The sequence below is a fragment of the Mesocricetus auratus genome, unplaced genomic scaffold, assembly GCF_017639785.1.
Source record: "Mesocricetus auratus isolate SY011 unplaced genomic scaffold, BCM_Maur_2.0 Super-Scaffold_100676, whole genome shotgun sequence".
In the NCBI taxonomy this organism is placed as follows: domain Eukaryota; kingdom Metazoa; phylum Chordata; class Mammalia; order Rodentia; family Cricetidae; genus Mesocricetus; species Mesocricetus auratus.
The window spans coordinates 13,537,949-13,562,442 of record NW_024429266.1 but is presented as its reverse complement, the minus strand read 5'-3'; the positions used below and the strand labels follow the sequence as shown (position 1 = coordinate 13,562,442).

The 24,494-nt window shown below is 50.4% G+C and overlaps 1 protein-coding gene and 1 long non-coding RNA gene across 3 annotated transcripts in view; one reads left to right on the top strand and one right to left on the bottom strand.

Moving 5' to 3' along the window:
• The window catches only part of Itpkb (inositol-trisphosphate 3-kinase B), a 91,762-nt gene that overhangs the window by 32,562 nt on the left and 34,706 nt on the right, over nt 1-24,494 (top strand). The gene's annotated exons all lie outside the window — the stretch shown is intronic.
• On the bottom strand, nt 14,883-22,439 carry LOC110342439. Of its 2 annotated transcripts, none has more exons than XR_002384501.2 (4): nt 22,142-22,439; nt 20,696-20,901; nt 16,795-17,083; nt 14,883-15,177 (listed from the first exon to the last, which is right to left on the bottom strand). It is a non-coding gene; the product is annotated as an uncharacterized LOC110342439 (long non-coding RNA). The 2 variants fall into 2 exon arrangements; XR_002384500.2 differs by having other exon boundaries at nt 16,795-16,999; nt 22,142-22,431.

Below are 24,494 nucleotides of genomic sequence, written 5' to 3'. Positions count from 1 at the left end.
GTCCACCCACTCAGACGTTCCCGCTTTCCGTCGCAATCACTTTCTCTCACTTAAACATAGACACTTAGCCTTTGGCAAGCAAAGGAATCTGTAGTCCCTGTTAGACCTCAGTGTTTAAGCTGTTGAAACGGGGCACATTTGGTGTAGATATTTTACTGTTGCATAAATAAATCACCACCTGCAGTTATACCAGCTCAGAGTTTTCCCCCATAGGTCAGTGTAGGTTATCTTTTGCAGGGAAGATGTAGTATTAGGAAGGAATAAAATCCTAACTTCTAGTTCCTTGGGGTTGGGTGCAAGAAACAGAGGAAAGTACCAGAAAGGGAGGGGAGAGGCAGAGAAATTACTGATGGGATGTAGCCTCAGCTGGGGGACATTCTTTAATTTTTTGAGTCTTGGCACACACCCATCAGGTTTTCTAGTTCCATCTAGTGGTGGAGGGGGTGTTCTAGACTGTTGTATCGAGGCAGGCACATGTGAATGGGCCCTTGTTGCTCACCTGTCAATGGTTCCTGGCGCTGAACGATTGAATTGTGTGATTAAGTGACTGAGTTAAGTCTAGGTTTTTACTATGCTGGTGTGGTCAACCCCAGTCCTCTCTGAAGGCATAGTGCCAGCGCTTTGTGACAGCCATAGTGAGGTCCCTTAAGGAGTGTGGACAGCCCGGTAGAAAGGTATTTTCTGTGCCTTGCAGCCATGCAGGAGCAGCCATCAAGCTGACCCTTCTCTTCAGAGAGAGGTACACTGCTCAACGTGGAGCAAATGTTGCCTCCCCGTCTCTGTCCCCTTCCAGCCCAGCATTTCCTGCCTTTGCCTTCCGCTCTCCACGGGAGCATGGGGCTTAGAAGCAGAAGGGAAGAGGACTTGTCCTTCCGATCAGGGAGCCACTGGTGAGCAGGAGATGGCTGTTGCTTCTGACTTCTGCAGAATTAGGGTACCCTGATGTGTGAGGAGGCAGGAGGTTTCAGCCGTGACTTTTTTAAAGCCTGCTCAGTGGTGGGCTTTAGGCACACGTTCGCTGAGTGCTATGGATCTTCAGAGTGTAGTTGTTGAGGAGGTCCTCGGAGAAAAGGACAGTCAAGTTTTGAATTAGGTCTGTTAGCAAGAAGCTTAAACACTCAGAGCCTGGCAGGTGTTGTCCTGTTGGGGTTTGGGAGATGTGATGACACACCTCCTAGGAGGATCTGACCTTACACGGCAGGGAGTCTCCCTGGAGGTGCACAGCCCAGCTAGCTTTTGATGGTGGTACCCAAAGCATTTGACATTCCTGGGCGTGGAGTAACGTGAGCATTCATCATCGTGAGATGACATCTGGGACACAGGGAGTTTTGTCTGTGCTTAGATCCACATGGACCATTTTGAACTCCCTGCTGTCTGTTTTTCTCATTGCAGGGTTGCTTGTAGTGCCTTTAGTTAGAGTCCGAAGGAAAGCTACAAGGACCAGAAGCCCACAGGCAAGCCCCCCCCCTCTCTCTCTCTCGCATTATCTGTCTCTCTCATTTTGGTTCTGGGTTACTGCTCCGTCTTGCAGGAGCCCAAGCTGGTGTTCCTCAGGCAACAATGCATTTATGGGAAAAAGGAGGCTGAGGTCACAGGCCAAGTTTCCATCCCAGCCTAGGCAGTCAGCAATAGCATTTTTAGGCAAGAGAATTATCTTCCGTGAAAGTTCCTCCCATGAGGACTGGGTGATACATGTGGCCTTGCATTTGCAGTCCAAGTCTCTAGAGATTTTCCCAGGAAGGCCTATAAGCAAAAGGCTGGCAGGAAACATAATGATGACTAACAAATATGGTGGTGTTTTAAATGCCGTGGATAGTTTAGTTTATTTAAGTCTCAAAATGGTCCCATGACGTAAGTGCTTATTAACATATCTCTCTTGCTTGCAGACAAGGAAAGGGAGACACAGAGAGGCTGTCAGAGAAAACTCTGGTTTGAACACAGGCTGCCTGGAGGCAAGCCCATCTCTTAGCCATTCCACATGCTTTTGGTATAGGTGATTGGGTAAAGGTGTCAATGTTCCCAGCAACCTGGGGTTGAGAGAGTGTGCCGCAGCAAACACCCCCAGAGATGATCTCTGAGCCACACGCCTGAGCAGTCCCTGCCCTAGCTCGTACCCTTCCTTTCTCTGTCACAGTGCTGTGGCAGGGGGCTGCTGCTTCTGCCGTCCTGCCAACTAAGCAAATGGCCACTAAGTACTTTCCTCTTGGCTGACACCGTCTCCTCCTCCTTGGCCTAACAGGCACTTATTATCAGCTTGTTAAAAAGCCAGCCCTGTTTCCTTATGGGAGGTGGTGGGGGTAGGAGGAGGCCAGAGGGCCACAGAGAGTTCAAGGCACCGGGAGAAAAGCTTATAGCATTGTGCTTCCCTGGCAGCTCATTTCTGGGCCTTCCCAGCAGTCCCCAGTGTCCAAGGAAACTCATTTGATTCTCTGTCCTGAGATGCCAAGCTCAGCTCTCTTCGTTTTCAGTGTATAGAAACAGAGGGTTGGAGAAGGTCCAGCCTGGGAGATGAGCAGAGTGACACCATGACCCTGCCTGGGGCCCTTCCCGGATCCCCAACACACCTGTGAGTATGCCAGGTGGGAGCAGGTCAGGTGGGAGGAGCAGCCAATGGAGGGCGGGCAGAGACCTCTCTAGGGTCATCTTGGAGGCCAGGGCCTATCCTCTTCAGACTTTGAGTCCAGGCAGCAGGCTTCCTTTGCAACCCCATACTGCTCCCTAAACACAACTTCCACTTTCCTCCAGCCTCCCTGGACTTGGTACTGAGCCGCTCATGTGTGAGAGAGCCTGACACCTGGCCTCTGTCTAGAGAAGGGTTAATGGAACCTGGGATACGAAATGAAGTGAAATGTGGGTCCCATTCCCTCCTCCTTCTGGGATAGTACAGGTTCCCAGAGGTATGTATCCGTCTTAGTCAGCATCCTGCCCCGCCCCCTAACTCCAGAGGGCAGCCCTGCTCCATCTGGGAACGAGCTGTGGGCTTAGGGATTTTCAGGAGTCAGGGAGCACATTCTCATCTTTCACAGCAACAGAAATTTCCCCAGCAGCCGATCCATGCCAGGCATTGTGCTGAGCGATGTAGAAACAGATTAAACCAGGCAGATCTTGTGCCCCTAAGGAACCATCCAGTTTGGGTGATTCCTCTTGGCCTCTTGACAAGCTAAACCCATGACATTTAGGGAACAAAAAACAAGACTGAACGGGTTGAGTTGATGCAGGCCGAGCTGTCCTTGCACCCGACAATGCTGTTCATCTCTGGCACAGTGTCCCTCTAGCTGTCTGGACAGCAGCACAGCTGGGGAGCCCTTAATTCTGGCTGATGACTCTGGGCCTGAAGGAAGCCAGTTGTGACTGTGACCAAGACCGTGCTAGGAGGGCGTGACTTCTCTTAGGGACTCTTGTGAAGTCAGAGAACTGTGGTGTTCAGGGCAATCCTTACAAACACCCTTTTGAATTCTGGCCCAAAATACTGGAAGCTCTCTCTCCTGCATTGGTGCTGTGTGGAGCAGGTAGTGCCTTGTCCCCTGACATCTGCCTTCTCTGGCTCCTGCAGTTGAGGGGTGGGAAGTGGCCTCAGAGTTTCATCTGAGGGCCGGGAAAAGCATACAACCCAGGTCACATGTGAGGAGGCCTCAGATTCAGATGGTTCGTGAGTGGAAGTCGTCGGTCATCACTGGTGGTTAGAACACCAGGGCCAGAGAGACACCTCTCCTGACTCCCAGGCACTCCCTCATGGCTCCAGGAGCGGTAGTAAGAGGCCCAGGTCATTGGTTGAGGATGCAGAGCCACGCCCACTCCAGAGTGTCCCTCCCCCTGGAGGGGAGTTTTGGAACATAGAACCCCTGTGGTTGCAAGCCTCCAAAATACTAGAACTAACTGGGCAGTGGTGCCACACACCTTTAATCCCAGCACTTGGGAGGCAGAGGCAGGTGGATCTCTGATGCCAGGCTGATTTACAGAGTGAGTTCCAGGACATCCAGGGCTATGTAGAGAGACCCTGTCTCAGGGGGGAAAAAGGATTTTGGGGGAAGTGATAGGAAATTAGGAGACATTAAGAACTCTTGAGTGAATGAAAAGGGGACATACTTTTTCCCCATCACAAATGTCAGGTCTGAATTCTCTCGGGGCTGGGGGATGTCAGACATCCTTAGTGGTCACTTTGTCCCTAAATGGACCCTGGGAAATGGCGCCAACTAATAACTGGTAAGTGGTGTTTCAGGCAGAAAACTTAAGAGACTGGTGTGGTCAGGCCTGATACATCCTCTCTAAACCTGGCATTTTTTGTTTTGTTTTGTTTTTTTGAGACAGGGTTTCTCTGCGTAGCTCTGGCTTCCTGGAACTCAACTCTGTAGACCAGGCTGACCTCAGACTCACAGATCCAACTGCCTCTACCTCCTGAATGCCAGGATTTAAAGGTGTGCATCACCACTGCCCCCTTGAACCTTGGCTTTATATGAGGTGGAAACCTGTATTCTACATAGTAAATTATGATCACTGTCTGCCTGCCAAGACTATATGTCATAACCAATATTAGACACCAGTGAGCACATTCCACGTGACAAGTCCTGCTGGTTCCTTTTTATGTGTATGTCACAGCCCAGTAATTATGTATATACTTGCAATTTAACTTTAATTCAATCGCAGGCTCAAAACACAAAGCATCATTACCCCAGTCTTCCAGATGTGGAAACAAAGGCCTAGAAAGATTAGAACACGGATCCAAAGTTACACCGCTAGCAATTGGTCAGGTCGGGGTTTTAACCCAGGGTATTGAATCCCCGAGACTGGCAGGTAAGGGCGTCAGTGACTAGGCAAGGAACAGGAAGGGCATGATAGAGAAAGGAAAGAGAGGAGAATTCTGGGAAGCTGAATGCGATTAACCTTTCCCTCCTGCTCCGCCTGTATCTCTGCCTGCCTCTCTTGCCCCTGTGTCCCATCTTCTCTTCTCCCCTCTTCCTGACCTCCATCTCCTGCTGTTTTGAAGAGGACCTCATAGTGGTAGGTGGCCCTGCTGTGTCCTTTCATTTCCTGTCCCTTTCCCATGCCCTCTATCACCTCCTCTGTCTTTTCTCTTTGTGCTATCCATGACTGCTGCCACCGCTGCCTCCACCACCACGGCCACCCACCACCACTGCCACCACCGCCTCCAGCACCAGCAGGGCTAGAGCTTGCATGAAGGAGGTGGAGGTTCCTGGTGAAAGGGACCTGCCTCAGGGGCAAGATGCCTGGACACCTCCTGCATCAGGCTGGCTCAGGGACATACGGGCATCTTCTGAGTCTCACAAGACTGTTCTTCACGGGGTGGGCTCCTCCCCACCCCTGGTAATTGGTACGCTGACTACCGTCAACCCAATGCCAGCCTCACTTTGCGCCGTCACATTTCCAGAATATGGACCTTGATATCCTTTTGCTATCGGCATTGGCCTAGCATTTCATCTGATACAAGTTTGACTCTGTCCTCTGTGATTTATTGCATCTACTGTTCCTCCCAGCTGTTTGAAAGGGTAGGAAGCATAAAGGAATCTATAGTGAAATATTGCACTGGCAGCCTCTTAACCCTGACCTTGAATAAACCAGATCAAAGGCTAGATTAACTCAGTGGCCTCACTCGATTAAAGCGATGATTAGCCCTAGTGGTTTTCCACATGCGCGCGCGTGCGTGCGTGTATGTCTAGAGACGTTTTTTTGTTGTCATACTGTCAAGGTGGTACTGCTGGCCTTTAGCAGGTAAAGGCCAGGAGGAATACCACTCACTACCCACCACACAGGACAGCAGAGATGACCGATTCCTAAGTGTAAAGATGGCTCACATTCACATGCTGGTGGCCGAGCCCGAGTGTCCTCAGTCGTGACATAAGTGTAGTGACACTCGTCTTCTTGGCTCTGGAGGGTTAAATGGCCCAGGATGTAAAAGACTGGAGAGGGCTGTGTGGTCACCTACTGTTGGCTGTTGCCCCTCACAGATGAGAGGAGCTGTAAGGAGTGTGCTACGATTGAACTTGGGAGGGGTCCCCGTGAGGCACCAGGAGGGACAGTCCTTCAGGCCCCACCCCAGCACTCTGTCACGTGATCATCTGAGCCCCAGACTACCCAGCCCTTCGTCAGTGCGGGGATATTCCCTGTGCTTTCTGCGTCTGAACACCTTTCCCACAACGTCCTTCCTGCAACGTCTGGTGGTTGCATTAGAAGAGGAAGGACTTTAGCGCTCGGACTTCATCTTAGCGAGGGCATGCCACCTTTTCCCTGCAAATGTCACAGGTCGCTTGTGTGACCTTGCCCTCACTTTGACTGCTTCCCTACCTTAGTTCATGTTCTCTGGGGTGTCCAAACCTGAAGACTGGGAGCAGTGATTCCCTAAGCACACAGTAGGTTCTTTAGGGCTCTCCTTGGTGGGTCCCACTCTGCCTAGGGCCATTGGATAATTTGAATTTTCCTAAGAGCACTGGCATGGGGCATTTTGGGTGTACTAGAGCTATCCAGGTTGGGAAAATGGAAGTTAGTGTTCCGTCTGGACTTTAACTCAGAAAGGCGGGACTGGCTCCTGTTAACCACAGACATCCCAGTTATGACCTTCAGATGGAGCTGACTAGGGTGGTTACCTTAGTCCATTTTCTGTTGCTGTAACAGGGTACCTGAGGCTGGGTAACTAAGAAAGAAGAGTATGTCATTTGCTTTGTGCTTCTGGAGAGCAGGGAACTCTAGAGCATTCTGTTGAGGATTTCTTGCCTCATCAGGCAATGGATTCCATAGACCCACACATGAAGTGATGCTCAAGTCTAGAGAGCATCCCATGGTGCAAAGACCAGAGACACTAGCGACGGTGTCCTCCGGGCACCATCACTGGGACCATACCTTCCTCATACAATCCTAACTCCTCCCATCTGTGAGCTTATCAACTTAAGGATTCTCTCTCCAACTCGTTAACTTCGGAGGGGCACATTCAGACCGTAGCGCCACTGACATGTTTTCAGGAGAGAAGATGGACAAGGATGGGCCAGAGAACAACAGAGTCCAGCGCACAAAGCAATCGTTCGTGCACTCTGCTTTGGGTTGCATGTCTGTGGAGGAGAAGGGTGTGCTGGAAGCGCTGGGATTAGACGCGTACAAAGGAGCAGAGCTTAAAACTATCAGAGAGGGGCAGGTCAGTGTCTCCTCAGACCACACAGGAAGCAGTTCTAAAGTCTGGAAGTCAGATATTAGAACATCACTGTTTTATCTAATGCCCATGTAGGAAGGGGGTACTCGGCACAGCTCAACAGTCGGTCAAATGAGGGAGGCAGCAGCGATGGAGGATCTGACTACTTCCAGGAGGCTGAGGTGGCCTTGGACCAGTCATGAGTTCTGTCCTGACTCCTGGCCTTCCCCTTGTCCACAGGAGCCACAACTCTGCTTTTGAGAAAGCAGCGCTCTGCCCTGTCTGTTCATAAGAGGTGACCAGAAGTGACTCTTGTGTTGGTGCTTGTAACGGCTGGTTTATGTCAGCTTGACACAAGCTGGAGTCATCAGAGAGGAGGAAGCCTCAATTGAGAAAATGCCTCCATATGACCAGGCTGTAGACAAGCCTATAGAGCATTTTCTTAATTAGTGATTGATGGGGGAGGGTCCAGCCCATTGTGGGTGGTGCCATCCTTGGGCTGCTGGCCCTGGGTTATATATGAAAGCAGGCTGAGCAAGCCAGGAGGAGCAAGCCAGTAAGCAGCACCCCTCCATGGCCTCTGTGTCAGCTTCTGCCTCCAGGTTCCTGCCCTGACTCCCTTCAGTGATGGACTATGATGTGGACATGTGAGCCAAACAATCTCTCTCCTCCCCAGCGTGCTTTTGGTCTTGGTGTTTGATCACAGCAGTAGAAACCTTGACTAGGGCAGTGCTGCCTCTGGAACCTCTGGATCCCTGGAGGAAAGCAGCTCCCTAACCAGGGCTCATGCCTGCTAATTCCTTGGTCAACACAACCCTCAGCATGAGGCTTATTGCACTGTGTCTGGGATTTCAGCTGAAGCCAGAACCCTGTCCCAGGAGACTGACAGCCACCGACTTAGCTGCCAGGTGAGAGTCTGTGGCTGCCCTTAGGGCTTGTTACATGTATCAGATACTTGCACAAAGCAGCGTCATTATATGGGACAGCTCTCCTCTCCTTCTCCCCTCTGCTCCACAATCCTGAGCACATTTCTGAAATTAAGGATTCTACATTTGGAGATTGAATCCCTTGAATGACATGATACCGAAAGCATTCGCTCCTGGGAGTGAGCAGGCAGGGGTGGCTTGTGTGACTCTAACTTGCAGAAATAGCCAGCACACTTGCTGCCTAGGCCATGAGGCTGTGAGGAGTGGGGCAGGGTCGCTGGAGCCCAAGCGCAGCTCCTCAGTGGCAGTACAGGGTAAGGACAGGAAGTGACTTACGGGAAGGTGCCCAGGGCCACAGCTTGGGAGGCCTTTCTTTCAAAGCTCCTCCATGACAGAGGATCCACTTTTCCATCTATTAAAGAGGCTTTGGGACTCGTGTTTACAGGTCTCTTCCCGCCACTTCGTGGGACTTGGGTCACAGCTGCTGGGCTGGAGTTCTTTTTACTCAAATGGAAAATTGGGCTGGGCTGAAGCCTGTGGAAAACTTGGGGAAGTTGAGAAACCAGGCAAACAGGATTTAAAAAAAAAGCATTCTAATGTAATGGAAAGAGTGCAAACTTTGAATCTTAGCCCTGCTCCTTGAGCGTATTGCCAAGTTCTTCCAGTTTCTCATTTAAAATGACATCTAAACTTTACTGGGGTTTGAAGGCCCATTGATAAGTAGAGGCACAGCATGCACATAGTAGCCCCTCACTAAATACTGATTTAAAAAATACTTAAAATATTAGTTTTCATTACTAGTCCCAATTAAGTCTCAGCATGTATCTGGAAGCTCAGAGCCAAAAAGAATACATTGTAGACTACTGGGGAGTATGTAGGGGGGCCTGGGGATCCCTGAAACCTGCCTTCACATTCATGTTGCTTCCTGGGCTCTTACTGCTTTATTGTTGATTTGGGACAGTTTAAAACCCTGTGCATCGGGCTGGTGAGATGGCACAGTGTGGACAAGGTATTTGCCACCAAACCTGACAGCCTGAGTTCAATTCCTGTCTCTTACCTTATGGAAGAAGAGAACTGACCCTGTAAATTCTCCTATGACCTCCATACCCTTGCTACGACACAAACATGCCCACATATAAATAAATAAATAAATACATAAAATACATATTTTTAAAAAACATGATAGTGTGGAGAGTTGGATGGTGACACCAACAGCATTTGTAGAGCGAGCTCAGTCATGGAGATGGCATTAACCAGCTGTGTGGCATCGTGATGTTACTTTTTATTAGGAAAAGTTGAAATTTGTGAGAGAACAAAGTTATCCTGAAGACTTTTAGCCGTAGGACTCACAGTCTCTCTTAAATATTCCCCTATAAAAGTTTTGTCACCCCCCCACACACACTCCCTGTGCTATATTGAGCCAACTGAACTAACCAAAAGTGGTATTTTGCAAATTTCAGGGTATACGGGGTGTGCTAATTCTAGAGCCTCTCCTTCCTGCCTCTGATCCAGGCTCGGGCTAAGGTGTTCACAGGTAGTGGAGGGACTTTCTGAGTCTGATTTTAGAATAGCTGCTTACTCACTGGGCGAGCTGGCAGAACCTGCCCTGGTCCGCCTCCACCCAGCCTGGCTCTGAGTTTTCTCATCAGCAGCCTTCTGACCTGAGGCTGGGGTGAGAATAGGAGAAGTTGACCACACAGACTTGCCCAGAGTTCCCTGGAGGAAGATACTCTGTATCTTACCTCCAAAGAAAAGAAGCCCAAGTTCCTTAACTGTGAAAAAAAAATAAGCATAGGTTTTTAACTGTATAGCTCTGTAGCATCAAATACACCTACATTGTTGTGCAGCCATGACCACCATCAATTTCCAAACTAAACCTTGCAGGACGAACTCTAGGGGCTGGAGGTGTAGCTCGGTGGCAAGAGTACTCATCTAACATGTGCAAGGCCCTGGTTCTACCACTAGCACTGCATCAAATTAATAATGAAATTATGTCCTTAGATAATAACTTCCCAATTCTTTTTCTTGAGCCCCAGCCAGCTACACCCTACTTTCTGTCTATAAATTTTATGCTCAAGACAGGAGTAGTACACCACATTATTTTCCCCTTTGCCTCCGGCTTTTTTCACTTAGCGTTATATCCTCAAGGTTCATCCTCTCTCCTTCCCTCCGCTCCCCTCCCTCCTTTAATTTATTTTCAGTCCTAGCCATTGGACCTAGAGCCTTGTGGACAGTAAGAAAGCCCCCTACCCCTGAGCTAGCCACTCCCTTGGGTCTCTTTTCCTTCCTATTTGAGACAGTCATGATAATTTTTCCAGGCTGGCCTTGAACTCACTCCATAGTGAGTTGTAATCTTTGTAATCTTTCTTCCTAAACCTCTGAAGTAGTTGGGATTACAGGCTTGAGCCACCAGGTCTGGCTCCAAATCCTTCCTTTTTAGGAGGGCTAAATCGTATTTCCTTTTCTGTATGCACCTTTTCATTTACCCAGTCACGTCAGCACACTCTAGGTCTGGTTCATGTTTGAACTATTGTCAGAAGCAAGCCTGGTCGTGTTGAGGTGAAGACCCGACATCCCTGCCTCCTATGAGGTGGACACCTTGAACAGACAGATGGCCCTCTGTGTGAGTGAGAGCCTTGGTGTGTGAGCGTGCCTGAGCATCTGTCTTCCTCTGTTGACGTAAATAGTTGGAGTGTGAAAGCCCTGTTTTATATCTGAAGAAATGCTCCTTACCCACTGTGCTGTCAGAGACTTGATGCAAAGGTAAACAGGAGGCGCATGCTTGACGTAGGATGGGACGCGGCCAGCTCCGGGTCAGGTTTCCCACCGGGACCTCTTCTGAGTCAGTGGACCGTTGTCAGCTTGCCTCAGGATGCTGCCCTGGTGTGGTGGACACCAGTGTGGGCACTTCTTATCCCCAGCCCAGGAAGATCACCACAATCTCCTGCTTGTGTGATTTTGGCCAAGACACTTTAACTTCTTTCAGTCCTCAGGCTTTGCTTTTTAAGAAGGTCTGAGGGGTGTGTATTAAATGTAACACACCAAAACATATCGAGTAGTACCTGGCTTGTGGTGTGTCTCCTCTTTTCCCTCCCTCACCTTGCCAGAAAGACCTTGTTCAATTACCCCAGAGCCCTCCGCCCAGCCTACCACAGCGCCTGGCACGCAGAGACAGCTGCCAGCCAGATGCTTGTTAACTTTATCCTTCAGAGCACCGAACGGGGCAAAGACTGTTCTGTGGCAGCACTTTCCAAAGAGCCTTCAAGCAAACACAACACCCCTGGAATAAGTGCAGAGCTGGGGGCGGGGGGGGGGTACTTAGAAGACAGTCTTGTTTGGATGGGTAAATTCTGGCTTCTTTTGAAAAGCAAAACCCTAATGTTGGCCTCATTGCCTTTTTGGCCATTCATTGCCTCTGTCTGCGTGTAGAGTACTTCTAAGAGGTTATTGGATGGGACTTTGAAAATAGGCCAGTTGTCAGATGTCTTGGCAAGAGAATGTATCTCGGTGGCGTTAGGATTTTTTGTGAAGTTAAACACCTCTCCTTGGAGAAATTGTTTTTATCACCAGCTGCTAAAAATTCTGAGGAGGCCATAGAACAAACTCAGTTCCAAGCAAGGGACGTGGAATCTACTAGATTTAAGTAAAGTGTCTGGCCGCGGTGAGAGCTGAATGGTTGCGGATGGAGTAAGGAGATGTTGGAGCCATTCTTTTGGGGCCCTCACCGTCGTCCTCCCGTATTTGGGTTGAGCAAGGAAAGTCATACAGGCCCCTGTAGGTAGCTTGCGGCTCTGTGGACAGAGGTTGTTAACGGACGCCAACGGGCAGGTGGCGGGTGAAGAGCATTCCAGCTGCCTCAGACTAGCAAGCAACTGAAGCACATCTGAGGGTCTCAGCAGCCCTGTGGCCATCACTGCCCCCCGAGCAGTCTTGTGATGCCAGAGGAAGACACCAGACATTGACCCCGGCCCGAGTTTGATCCCCTAAATCCATGTGGCAGAAGGAGAGAAACAGCTCCGACATGTTGCCCTCTGGCTTCCCCACATGCTAACACCCATATACGTATATACAATACAAAATAAACACTAAGAAATTATCCATTAAGAGCTCATAGAGACCTATTCTCTGTGAATGTCTCCTGTGTGTTACATATGTCTCATAAAATGTGAATGGATAATACATACCAAAAATGAGTTTGGGGAAAAGCTGTTGAAAAGCTTGCTTGATTGAGAACGTAAGATTGGGTTTCTTGTTCTGGGATGTCTGTGGAGGTCATGAACACCCTAGAGCTCGGGGACATCTTTTAAACCTATGTCCCCCTTGCCTTGGGCAGCAAGCCACACAGAAATGGGTTCTTGCAAGTAAAGAGCGGTTGTAGTGTGGCTCAGGCAAGGACGCTGCCCGCGTTTGGCATCTGTATGGTCCCTCTGTAGCAGGTGAGTCCCCGGGGAGGGCGGGAGGGCATGGGTCTCCTCTCGTGAGCCCTGGCACACTGGAGCAGCTGGCCCTGAGCTCTCTCCGACCTCCTCAGCTTTCCTGCTTCAGGCTGGCAAAGGCAGTGCCAGATTTCGTTACAAGACTTGCTTGGGCTCTTTTCTGATGGATGGCGTCGTGGTCTCCGTGGATAGAGGGCAGAGTCTAACTCTTCTCTGGCATCAAAGTTGGGGGTCCAGCACAAGGGATTTGAGTGTGCTGTGGTCCGCGGTAGAGGGCAAGTCCACTCCCAGGCCTGTGTGCCACCCTCTAGGGCATGAGTGTGCCTGGCGGAGAGTCTTCGCATCACATGGGAGCCATGGGGCCTGACCATGAACGCCTTTGCTTGCTTTTACGGTTCCTATCCCCCGTGTGGCCACACTCAGCACTTCTATTGCTGACTTCTCTTCTGGGCCAGAGCTTATTTTGGTTCACGCTGAACTTATTTGGGCCAAAGTGTTGATGGCACTATAGAAAGTTTTCTTTCTTCGGTATTCTTTATTGCCCACTGTCTACAATACACTAGAAACCCAAGAAAACAAATGACTTGCCTCCTCCGTGAGTCGGGGAACTGGTCCAAGCTTACTTCAGTGCCTCGAGTTTTCACACTGTGGGTTCCCGTGGGTTCCCTACCCCAGCAGGCTTTGATTGGAATCTTTGAGAATTGCCCCTCACCACGTGACTCTGGGCACCTTGTACATTGATTGCCCTCCGCCATTTCCATCTAAGCCAGCTATGAGGAGTCCTCCTGTGTTTGTTGCTTTTGCTCACTGCTGTGATGTGACAAAATACGTGAAGGGCGCAATGCCTTAAAGAGGAAGGACTTACCTCACTCAGGGTTGGGGAGGACATGGCCCATGACAGGGAAGTCATATAGGAGCTCTCAGCATTAGGACTATATGACTGCGACTCCTCGTATCTCAGTATTAGGACATGGAAGCAGAGAGGGACTCAGGTAGGAACCAGGCCAGGCTATGCAACCCATAAACCCAGTCCGACAGGCTTATAGCCCTTGTGTCTGCCAGCTGGGCCCTGTGTCCAAATGGTTCTGCAGCCTTCCAGAAATGGCACCACCAACTGAAGACCAAATATTCCAACACACAAACCTGTCGGGTTTTTACATCTGACTCTCAACACCAACACAAGACGACTCTCAGGAGAAACAGACACATACTCAGGTTGTGGGATATCTTTTTGCAGATGTTATGCAAAGCTACCCATTGTATTTTACAAAAGCCTCCTAGTTGGGCAGGAGGCTCATGTGTAGGTGTGCTTAGGGCTCTGAATAGTGTGGGGCCTACAGTTTTACTGTCTGTACTGGGGCCCAGGTTGCACTATGTTTGGACTGCATGGAGGATGTATTACTTGTGGTTGGAGGAGGGCTGGGCCCCAGAGGATGGGAGGATCAATGCAGGACCTTTGGGGTTTCCCACTGAGCTTAAAAACACTTACGTGGTCTGGTCCTCTTGAATTTCCCTCATTTCCTTGAAAACCAAGGTGGAACCTAGCTCTTTTACCACCACAAAACTTGCAAGAGGACCTGAGTCCTCTAAGAGTATCTCCCTGAACTCCATGATGTTTCCCCACACTTGATACTCACCGGGACCCCTTTTCTAATCAATACCAGGTATGTCTAGAAATGGCAGTAGTTCTGATACGTAGTTATGGTGCCGGAGCCATTGTGTGTGTGTGTGTGTGTGTGTGTGTGTGTGTGTGTGTGTGTGTGTGTGTCGGGTGGGGTCTGTGAATTTATCTGCCATGCTGAGTGGGTCAGACTCTTTCTTGCAGCAGGAACTTGCCTTATGGGTCTGGGCTTGGTTTCTGCCGTCTCCTGTCACTATCTCTGTGCTCGCCCTGCTCTTCTCTCTCCTCCCTCCCTCCCTCCTTGTGTTGCTCTTCCCTATGCAGCTGAAGCACGACCTTCCACGCTGCTGAAGCCACAGCCCTTAGCCTTCCACTTTCCACTTCCAGCTCTAGAGTTTCATGACCAAGAAAGTGGAATGCTCTCTCTTGCATGGGTGCAGGGTCCCAAGTCTCCAAACACTCAAAATCCGTAACTTGGGCACTGACGATACCAATGCCACAAGTGGAAAATTCCACACCTGACCTCATATGATGGATGGTAGTCCAAACATGGTCTCACTGAAAAATGCTGTGTAAAATTACCTGCAGGCTGTGTGCATAAGGCATGCATAAAACAAAAATTAATTTTGTGTTAAGACTTAAGTTCTGTTTCTGGGATACACCATTATGTATACGCAAATATTCAAAAATCAGAAAACAAAGAGAAAGAAATGCAACATACTTCTGGGCCCACACATTTTACATAAGGGATAATCAGTCTTGTGTGGTGTCTTCAGGCTTTTAATCAGTTAACCTGTGTGTTCATTTTATAAACATTGAGCTAAACACCTGTTACATGCTAAACATTCCTGCTGGGCGAGATCCATGCCTGTTGGAGGTGGAGTGGAGGTGTCGTTGGTCAGATCACAGAGCAGGCTGCAGGAGGCCCTGAAGGGCAGGGCCATGGTGTCGTGGGTAGACAGGGAGGGGTATGCCTGCTCCAGGACTTCCTGGCCAAGGCTTGTCTGTGAAGAGGGGAGCTTTGGGCGGGATCTTCAACGTTGAGTTGAGCTTCAGTAACTGGCCGCCGAAGGAACAAAAATTGAAATTTGTGTTAGCAATGGCCAAGAGACCTGAGAGGACTCGGCATGACTGGGAAATGGTGAGTGGGCCTGCGTTGGCAGCACCTGGGGGCAGGGGTGGGGCCTAGCCAGCTGGCAGTGTGCTTTAGAGCATGCGTTGAACATTCAGGCCAGCACAGGCCAAATTTTGTGGTGAGACATTCCAAGGCTATTAAAATAGCCTGTGGATGACAAGAGCACATGTCAGATTTTGAAGGGAGCATTAACAGGTCTAGGTATAAAGACATAACCCTCATGACAAGGACCCATTGTGCCTCTTTGTCTCCTCGTTTTCAACTTCTACACAGGCTTTGTTTGTTTGTTTGTTTGTTTGAGACATGGTCTCACTCTGTAGCTTCAGTTGGACTCGAACTCAGAGACCCACCTGCCTTTGCCTCCCAAGGGCTGGGATTAAAGGTATGCGCCCTGCTGCGATCGGCATAGGCTTTAAAGGGGAAATGAAGGTGTTCACAAGGTACCCTTGTGGCCCTGGTAACTCAGAAGCTCCACACCATAGTAAGATCTGGTCTCTACAGAAGTATTTAAAAAAATGAAGTGGAGGAAGAAACCTGACCAGCTTCTACCCTTCCCCATGGAGGACCCGAAAGCCAGCTGGCTGTAAGTTCTCTACTCTGCACCCGGGGAAGCGCTGGCCTGAGGGTGCGAATAGTGGAGCTTGGGATGTGGGATGTGCCAGGATCGGTCGGACAGCACACGGTGCCGGCAGATCTAGACTTGGCTCCTACCTCTGGGCCTCCAGGAAGTCTTAGGGAATCAGTGCTCGAATGTCTACCTATAAAGTATGTCCTGATGACTGACTACATCTCCAGGAAAACAAGTTTAAACCATTGGCCAGGATTTCATTTCCCAAGAGTCAGACCTGAGACCTTTCCTGCGATGTGGCCACTTTTCCCAAGGGCTTGTTCCCATGTTCCTCCACTGTGGAAGGAGCTCTGCCCAAGGAGGGGGTTTCCGTATCCCAGGCCGTGTCTGTGACACAGAGCAGCTGCAGGTGCCCCTCCCTGGGAGCCCAGCCGCAGGTCCCCTTCCCCAACACTGAGCGGAGGCAGAGTGCTTTTTGAACAGGAATGTAGGCAAGTCAGTGGAGCCTGCTGGCTGACTGCTGTGTATAGACTGGTATTTCTCTCCTGGAGCCTCATGCCAGGCAAGCTGGCTGGCAAGGGCTTGGCAAAAGATGAGTCACGGTGGTGAGGAGCATTTGTTTCCCTTGAGGAGGTCCCACATTCAATGCCCAGCACCCACTTGGTGACTCACAACCACTTATGGCTCCAGCCAGGGGGTCTGACGCCCTCTCCTGACTTCTGTGTAAAACAAAGGAGTTCAGGGAGATGAAGGCTATGTTGGGAACGGCGTGTAGCATGGTGGAGCACATGGGTTGCACAGACATGGGTCTAAATCTTAGTTCCGCCCCTGATGAGTCTGTGCCCTCCTTGGGCTTTTGCTCAAGATGGAGAGATGAGAGGGTAGTGATGGGGTTAGCAGTAGGTTGTTTATTCTGGGTTACTCAGGAACCATTGCTGCAGGGATGGGCTCCCCCACCCCCTGCCTCTCATACCTGTCAGAGTCCCAGGGTCTGTCTCCTCCACCCAGCTTTCCACAGTTTGTAAAGAACACATGACAGGTTGCAGGCTAGCTGCGCCTCTGGGGCCTGGCTTCCTTCAGAGTCTCACAGGGTGGGAAGAAGGTAGGCGTGAGGGCTTGGGCAGACAGACCTGTCTTCTGCAGAACTGTGTGCGATAGCACAGTGTGTCAGCCACCTACTGTGGGAGTGGAAGTGAGGTCAGAGACAGTCAGGCTGTCCTTGTAAACACACACCCTCTCTCCAGGCGGAATTTACAAGTGACCTGAGGTGGGGAACAAAAGTGAGAGGCGTCCTGAATGCTTGGGTCCTGCCCTGCCCGATTCCCACACCACTTTTAGTTTTAGTTTCCACAGCCGCTCCCAAGCAAGCAGGGCCCTATGAAGGGGACCCGTCTGGAGGGGATGGCTACCTACAGCATCTTCTCCTTACGTACGAAACGTACTGAATCCCGTGCTTGGCTTATGCGCCAACAAAGCAACGACTACCACAGCTAATCCTTCCACCCTGCAAAGGAAGTATTATTATTGCCATGCCCACTGTGCTCGTGGCATAACTAAGACTCACAGTAATTAAGTGGCTTGGCCCAAGTCGCACAGAGGGCCAAAGTGCAGGGGCTTAGATGGGAATTTCTGTCTGCGTGGTTCCCCACCCTCTCCTGGCCTTGCCATCATATGTCTCACCGTGAACGCACACAAGTGCCTTTGAGTTGTCCCTATTTCCAAGAACCAGACCTGCTCGCTGACTGATACTTATGCCTTCCTAGCCCTCTTGGACCACTTTGATTAAACACTAGCCAGGTGGATCCGGTCTAAGCTACATTTTGGAAAAACTTTGGAAGCGTTAATGACTCTCTGTGCCAGACTTCTCTCTGAGCTGCTTAGGTCAGAAACCCTGGGAGAGGGACTCAGGCCACAAGCCCCAGGTGACGCTGATGTGTGGCCAGGGTTAAGAGCTGCCTCACTGCCAATCTCATCGGTGCTTGCTCATGGAGATGGGCGCTGCCTGGGGTCCTTAAGGATGCTGAGATAGTTTTTCAGCCCACTGTTTCCAGAGAACACTGCACCTGACTTTTCACTTACTGACGTCATTTTTTCTACATGTAACATGGAGCCCTAGCATGGATGTTTAAGGTGGACTCCTGAACTCAGACATTTATTTGTCTGAGACGATCCTCTGAAGCCCCAAGGACAGGCTCTGCTGTGTCCAGAGGGTCTCAAGGCAATGGAGCAGCCTGGCCTCAAACTTACTATGTAATTGAGGATAATCTTGAGTTGCTGGCCCTGTGGCCTCCATTTCCTGAAGGCTAAGATTGTAGGTGTGTGCTACCATGCCCTGCTACCATGCCCTGCTATCATGTGCTTGTTTAGAAGGAGGAGACGGGACGACTGCCCGGGAGTTGCACATCACGTCCTTCGGGTTGCTAAGATGACCAGCAAGTGGACCTGTTTTGCTCACTTTTCAGTGCTCGGGCTAAGGCACGTAAATGTGGTAGATGCAAAAGGAGAAAGTCCGACTCCCAAATCTGCACCGTGCAAGAGTACGTGAATTGGTTTTTTTCTTGGCTTATATTTAATATTGGAATCAAATCTTTTTGATGAAGGTGTTCTTCTAGATGCTCTAGACAGTTGCAGAAAACAGCCTGACATCTGGCTAGCCTGGGCTGGATCTGGGGTATGGTGCTAGAGAGATAAGACATCCCCACCTCTGTCCCAGCTCAGGGGATGGATGGAAGCTGTCAGTGTAATGGCAGGTATGGAGAATATACACCCAGAGCATATTACTAATTCCTTTCTCTTCCTTCTCCCAACTTTCTGAAGGATGGTAATGTCCATAGTAGGTGACCAGCTGGCAAGAAAGGAGTCCATCCCTTAGGGCAGAAGGCTGTGTCAGGTGGAGATGCCGTTCCCAGGCTAAGAAAAGGGGGCGATGGGGCTCTCTCCAGGAGCCTTCAGCAGCGCCTTGGGCTGGGTGCTGGGGCCCCAGTACAGTTTCTGATAAATCAGGGTTTGACATGATGCGAGGAGGTAAAATGAGCCAAGTCTCAACTGAATGTCCACACGGTGACATACTTTTTTTTCTTTTTTCTTTTTTTCTTTACTAAGTGGAGATTTCAGCGATTCTCAAGGATGTCTGGCAAGCACAGGGACTTGATCTCAGAGGCTGACCTCTTGGCTATCTGGGGTCCTTTTTTGGCAATATGAAAGAATGTGAATTATTCTCAAGGTCTGGGCACCCTGCGGCGTGGGGGGGCGTGGGGGGGTCGGGGTGGGTGGATATGTCTTGTGTTCACAGTTAGCTTTTTCCCTTGCTTGACCCCAGGGCCAGGCTCTCTGCTCTGTCTAGAAGCTTCAAGGCAAGGAAGCAGATTAAATTGTGTCCGGGACAGCAGGAATACCTGGGCTTGGTTCCGCAGTCCGGACTTTGCCTTGGCTTCACTTCAGCTAAACTGAGTCGCGACTTTTGGCATATTCCTGCGACAGACGCTCACTCTGTGTCCCTGCCCTTGCTGGGAAAGTGGGTAGTCTACTCCTTCCTCTCTGCTGTGGTGTCATGGCTGTCCTTTTCCCTAAGCGCCCCGATTGTTTGGCATTCACTCTCCTGGTCATAAAAGGGATGGATTTCTTCCTGTTCCTTCCAGTCGTGGCCACAGACATTCCTACCTCCTCCTCTCCCTCCAAACCGAGTTAGGCTCGGTGCTGCCTTTCAGGAAGGCAAACTGGTTTCATTCAGGAAGCCAGCCTAGCGCTTTTTCACGCTCTTAGGCACCTAATTCTGCCCCGCCCCTCCGTCCTCTGCGATGCCCTCCCTCCTTCCTGCCCACGCCTTAGTCGGCTCCGCCCTTCTCTCAGGGGCTGTGCCCCGCCTTCCGCCCCGCCTCTCACGCACTAGGCTCTTCCCGCGGAGCATGGCGCATGGCGTCATGAAAAGGCAGGGTGGAGCCATGTCCTGGGCACACTATGCCCGCAGGCCCCACCCTCCGTGAGGACGGGATGTGCCTCCCTGGAGCGGTCCCTAGCGGCCTGAGGGCTCTGCTGACTCTAGCTAGGGTGATGGCCTCTGAGAACAGGTCCGAGGGGTAGGCATCAGTTAAGAGACAACAGAGGCGGTCCCCTCTTCTCCCCTGGAGGGCCCTCTCTGCAGCCTTCCCGTACTGTCTCTCTGGCTGAGGCCTTTTACACTGGTTAAGAGGGGCTTTCAGAAGTCAGCCACTTTATTGGCTCTTCCCTGTGAAATGCAATTTAAAACAGTAACCTTGTAACTTCTATTTTTTTAAACATTCACATTTGCTGTGGATTAATTCAGAAAATGAAATAAAAATTCCTTGTAGCTACTGTATTAGACTTTTTCCTATCACTTGCCTTTATTACTGTTCCAATGCAGTTTTGAATATAACCTTGAGTTACCCTAATAGATATGTCCATCTCTTAGCGCCCCCCCAAAAAAAACCCCACACCAATTGAAAGGGGAAATAGAGCATTAAGTTATTCCTCACAAACCATCCCAACCACGGCATCCCAGAGACCCCCGGTGCCTTTGCTTTTGTGTGGTTAATCTTTACTCTTTCCGGGTTCTGCTCTGAGACTGAGAACTGACATATTTTGGCTTGGTGTTGTCAGATCCAGGACACTGTGAGACCAGATTAGCTCCCCTCCAAACTCCAAGAGCATAAACCACCAGGCCTAAAGGAAGCCAAAGGCAACAAGGGCGGGCATGAGGCACCCAGGAGATGACTGGCACCTTGGAAAAATGCAGCCTTCTTTGGAGTTTGCATACATTGTAACTTTCACAAGTGGCGAGATTGCCATTGGAGCAAACACCGTGAAGATAAGATGTCAAGAGGAGTGAGCACTGCTTTGGAAAGGGACCAACTTACCAATCCCTGGGGAAGTGGCTAGGGACTCCCACAGACAGCCTTTCCCACGAAGGCTTACCCTCAGAGTAAGGCTTGCCTAGGTCTTGGCCCTGCGATGCCCTCTTCCTGTATCCTGGCCACCTGCCGGTTTCTCCAGCTGAGAGTATTGATTGACACCTGTGGATGCTTCTGGGGAGACCTCACTCCACACACAGGAAACGCCCTTCCTGGTAACACGGTGGCTTAAAATGAGTGTCCTATGAACAAACCCCACCAAAACCTTAGCTCAACCCTGTTTGGTTTTTTTTTTTTTTTTTTTTTTTTTTTTACAAATAGGCAAAGAATGGAGCTAAGCTGATGGCTCATATCTGTAAACCCAACACTTGGGACACAAAAGCAGGAGGATTGCCATGCAACTGTGCTACATAGTTTTGGGCCAGCCTGGGCTACAGAGTGAGACGGTTTCAAAACCATAATACCAAACAGCAACAGCAAAGCTATGAGTAACCGGAGCTGGCGCTGGGCGCTGGGTCTCAGTGCTTGCCCAGCATGCAGCAGTCCTTGGGTTGGAGCTCCAGCACCACCAAGTACTGAATCCACTCTTTCTATCCCAGACCAAGAGTGGTGATAACAACAGCAGTGAACATTCCGGCATCATTGACTGCTAGACATGTTTCCTATTCACTGTCAATGTCCCAAGCTCATGTTTCAGACATAGAAACTGGTGGGTTCACACATAGGTCGGCTCGAAGTTGCACAGGAAGGCACGGCCAGGATGAACCCCAAACTGTGGTGGAGTCCAGTTCCTAACCTTTCCTCCACTTTAGACTACCTGGCTTCCTGCTAGGACTCAGCCCTTGCTCTCCCTGGCTTGGGCAGTGTACTGTAAGAGGTCTGCAGCTCTCTGCGATGGCTTTGCTTCTCTTCCCTACGGAGCCAGGGCCAGTGTCTCCAAACACTGAAAAGAATGGTATCCTCTGTCTTACCTGTGCCCCGTAGCTGACTTTTGTGAAATTTTATTTGACTTTCCCTAGGCCACTCTGTCGTGGTAAATAAATGTCACTTACTTGTTGGTGCCTTTGCAGAACTCTTTCATACCATAGTTGGCATTTAGATGTGTGACCTGCGGGCATGTTCTGGAGTTGAACCTAAATCTAGACGCATGTGAGCTGGAGGTGAGAGTCCTCTGGCTGTGGTCCTAGGCCACTGAGTCAGCATATGCCATGCTCTTCTCTTGGACAAATTCCCTGGGCTCTCCAAGACTGCTTCCCAGCTGTGACACAGAGATGTCCCCTCCCTTTCACGGGAGTGAAAGTGGTGCCTGGAGCAGGACTACACTAGGGGTAGCCGTCCTTTGGAGGGAGTCTGAGTGCATTGGGGCTGCAGTATAGGGCTCCAGTAAATTGCAGCTTTGTCACAGAAGGAAGGAGTAGGGAGGGGGAGGGGCTTCTCCAATTTTCTACTCACTCTGTTTCTCTAGGCCTCTCCAGGTTTGCTGCTGCAGTTCCACGCCCAGAGGTCTCGGGGGACTGAACTGGGCCTAGCCGTGCAGGGGTACACCTCAAGCCACTTCCAGGGTGAACTTTGAAGTTTGGGTGTGTCTGAGGTTAGCCAGCTAAGGGGAAAGGCTGTTGGGACCCTCCCCTTTCCTCTGGAGGAGGCCTCAGGCAGTCCACCTGCTTCTCCTGTACATGCTCCTCCTCCTGCCTCCTCTCTCTTGACACAAAGGGTGTCCCCAGCCCGGTGGCATCTTGCCTGTGTTGCTAATAATAGAGGAGGGTGCATCTGCCAGGAGGTGAAGCAGAAGCCGTCCTGGCTCTGCTCTCTCGAGCCAACCCTGGCACAGTTTAGTAGGCTGGGTTGGTAAATACCCTTGTGAGCAGAGAAAGCCTTTGTGTGTCCTGGAAGCTCTTTCGGTCTCCTTCCTGGGGGGTCACACCGCTAGGGGGAAGGTTGATGGGGATGTCTTTGTCCTTGAGATCTTGACTAAACAGCATCTCACATAACTCTCTGTAGCCTTTCAACCCAGTACCGAGCTAGGGTGGGCGTGTTGCTGACTGCAGAGCCCATTGCCAGGGTGGGAAGAGGATTCTAGGAGACAACCTTTCATTCTCATTTAAAGGCAACATGGTACGGTTGTCTGTGTTCTTTTCAGAGCTCAAAGTAAGCAAAAGGAGACAAGGAAGGAGTTACGTCTTGTGCCCGAATCAACAGGCTATTTGTGTAACTTGCTTGGAGATGCTGATTTAGAAATCAAGGACACTCCTGGGCGCCTACACTGGCTTCTCCACCCCACCCCCCTCTGACTTTTTAGACATGGACTCTCAGTGTAGAGCAAACTGGCCTCTATTCACCCTCTTCCTGTATCAGCCTTACGAACGCTAATGTTACAAATGTGTGTCACTACGCCCCGCACCCCAAATTCCTCTTAAGTCAAAGTATGCCGTAAGTTCCTTAACAAATCAGGATAAAATATTCCCAGTTTCTGGCCTCTTCTCAGGTGATTTTCTAGATCTCGGTGACTTGGACTTGTGGTTTGTAGAACACTTTCAAATCTGTTTTCTCACTCCGTTGTCATAATAACCTGGGATTGGGGCAGGTCTCATTATCCCTGTTTTGCAGGCGAGGAAGCAAAGGTTGTCAGAAAGTTGAGTTGTTTCTCAAGGTCACCACAGCAGGGGGAGCATGTGGGAAGGGCAGTGGCACCCCACCTCCAACTGAAGCAGGGTGGTGCCCCAGACCCAAGATCCCTTTGAACCGTTGTATGAAAAGAACTTAGAAGCATCCTATGGGAACCAGGACCTGCCGGTAGTGGTTTATACCAAACTGCCACTCTTTGTTTCCTTGGAATTTTTCAGTAATACTGAAACCAAGATGACTGACCTCTGTGCCAGAGCTAGCCTGTGCAGTGCTAAAGAGAAATGAGGAAAGATGGGGTGCCCATGGTTACGCTTTCTGGATTGCTTCAAACATTGGAATATCCTGCAGGGAATTCTGAGTTAGACGGTTCTTGCCTAAGGCACCGCACTGCAACCAGATGTTCATTTTACTACATGGAAAATTGGGGCCACGCTGACCCTTTGAGCAGGCAAATTAGTCGTTGAGGACGAGAGCAGCCTGTGGATGCAGAGAATGTGGGAGTGCTGGGACTCTGGTGCTTCAGTTAGGCCCCTCCCGCCTCTGCTACCTGGACTTGCTGTTCTGTCTTGACACTATAGGATATACTCTCGCAAACTCTGCAGAAATGTGGGTACAGCTGCAGGGGGCCCCGGGTTGACTGAGGCTGGAGTGGAGAGGAGCTGCGAGGAAGAGTTCGGGAGTCAGGGCTTGGACAGATTTTAAGGTGTGAGAGTTGACACCCGGTAGGTGCAGGCCAGAAGGGCTCCATCTGTTTGCCACCCTGTATGATTGGCACGGCAACATGGGCATGTAAAGCCCGCCAGTGGTGATTCTGCTTGGTACAGAAGAAGAGGGTTCCAGGAAGAACAACTAGTTTTCCCAGAGTTCCATAGTCAGGGATGGCCAGGCAGGCACTGGAGCTCTGGTTGATCAGCTGACCTACCTCTTGTTCAATATTCCCTCTAGGATGCCACCTAGCTTCCTCCCTTCTTCCTCCCCACAGCTCCCCAGAGGCCCCTGGTCATTCCTTGCCCATGGTAAGGGAAGCTGCAATAAGAGCTCTCCCAGAGCTGGTGTTTCTGAAAGAGAGAGAGAGAAAAGTGAACGTGTGTGTGTGTGTGTGTGTGTGTGTGTGTGTGTGTGTAATCCAGTCCGCCTGGGGTGGCTGTGGTGATGGTGGAGTGAGCTCTGGTGCAAGTCT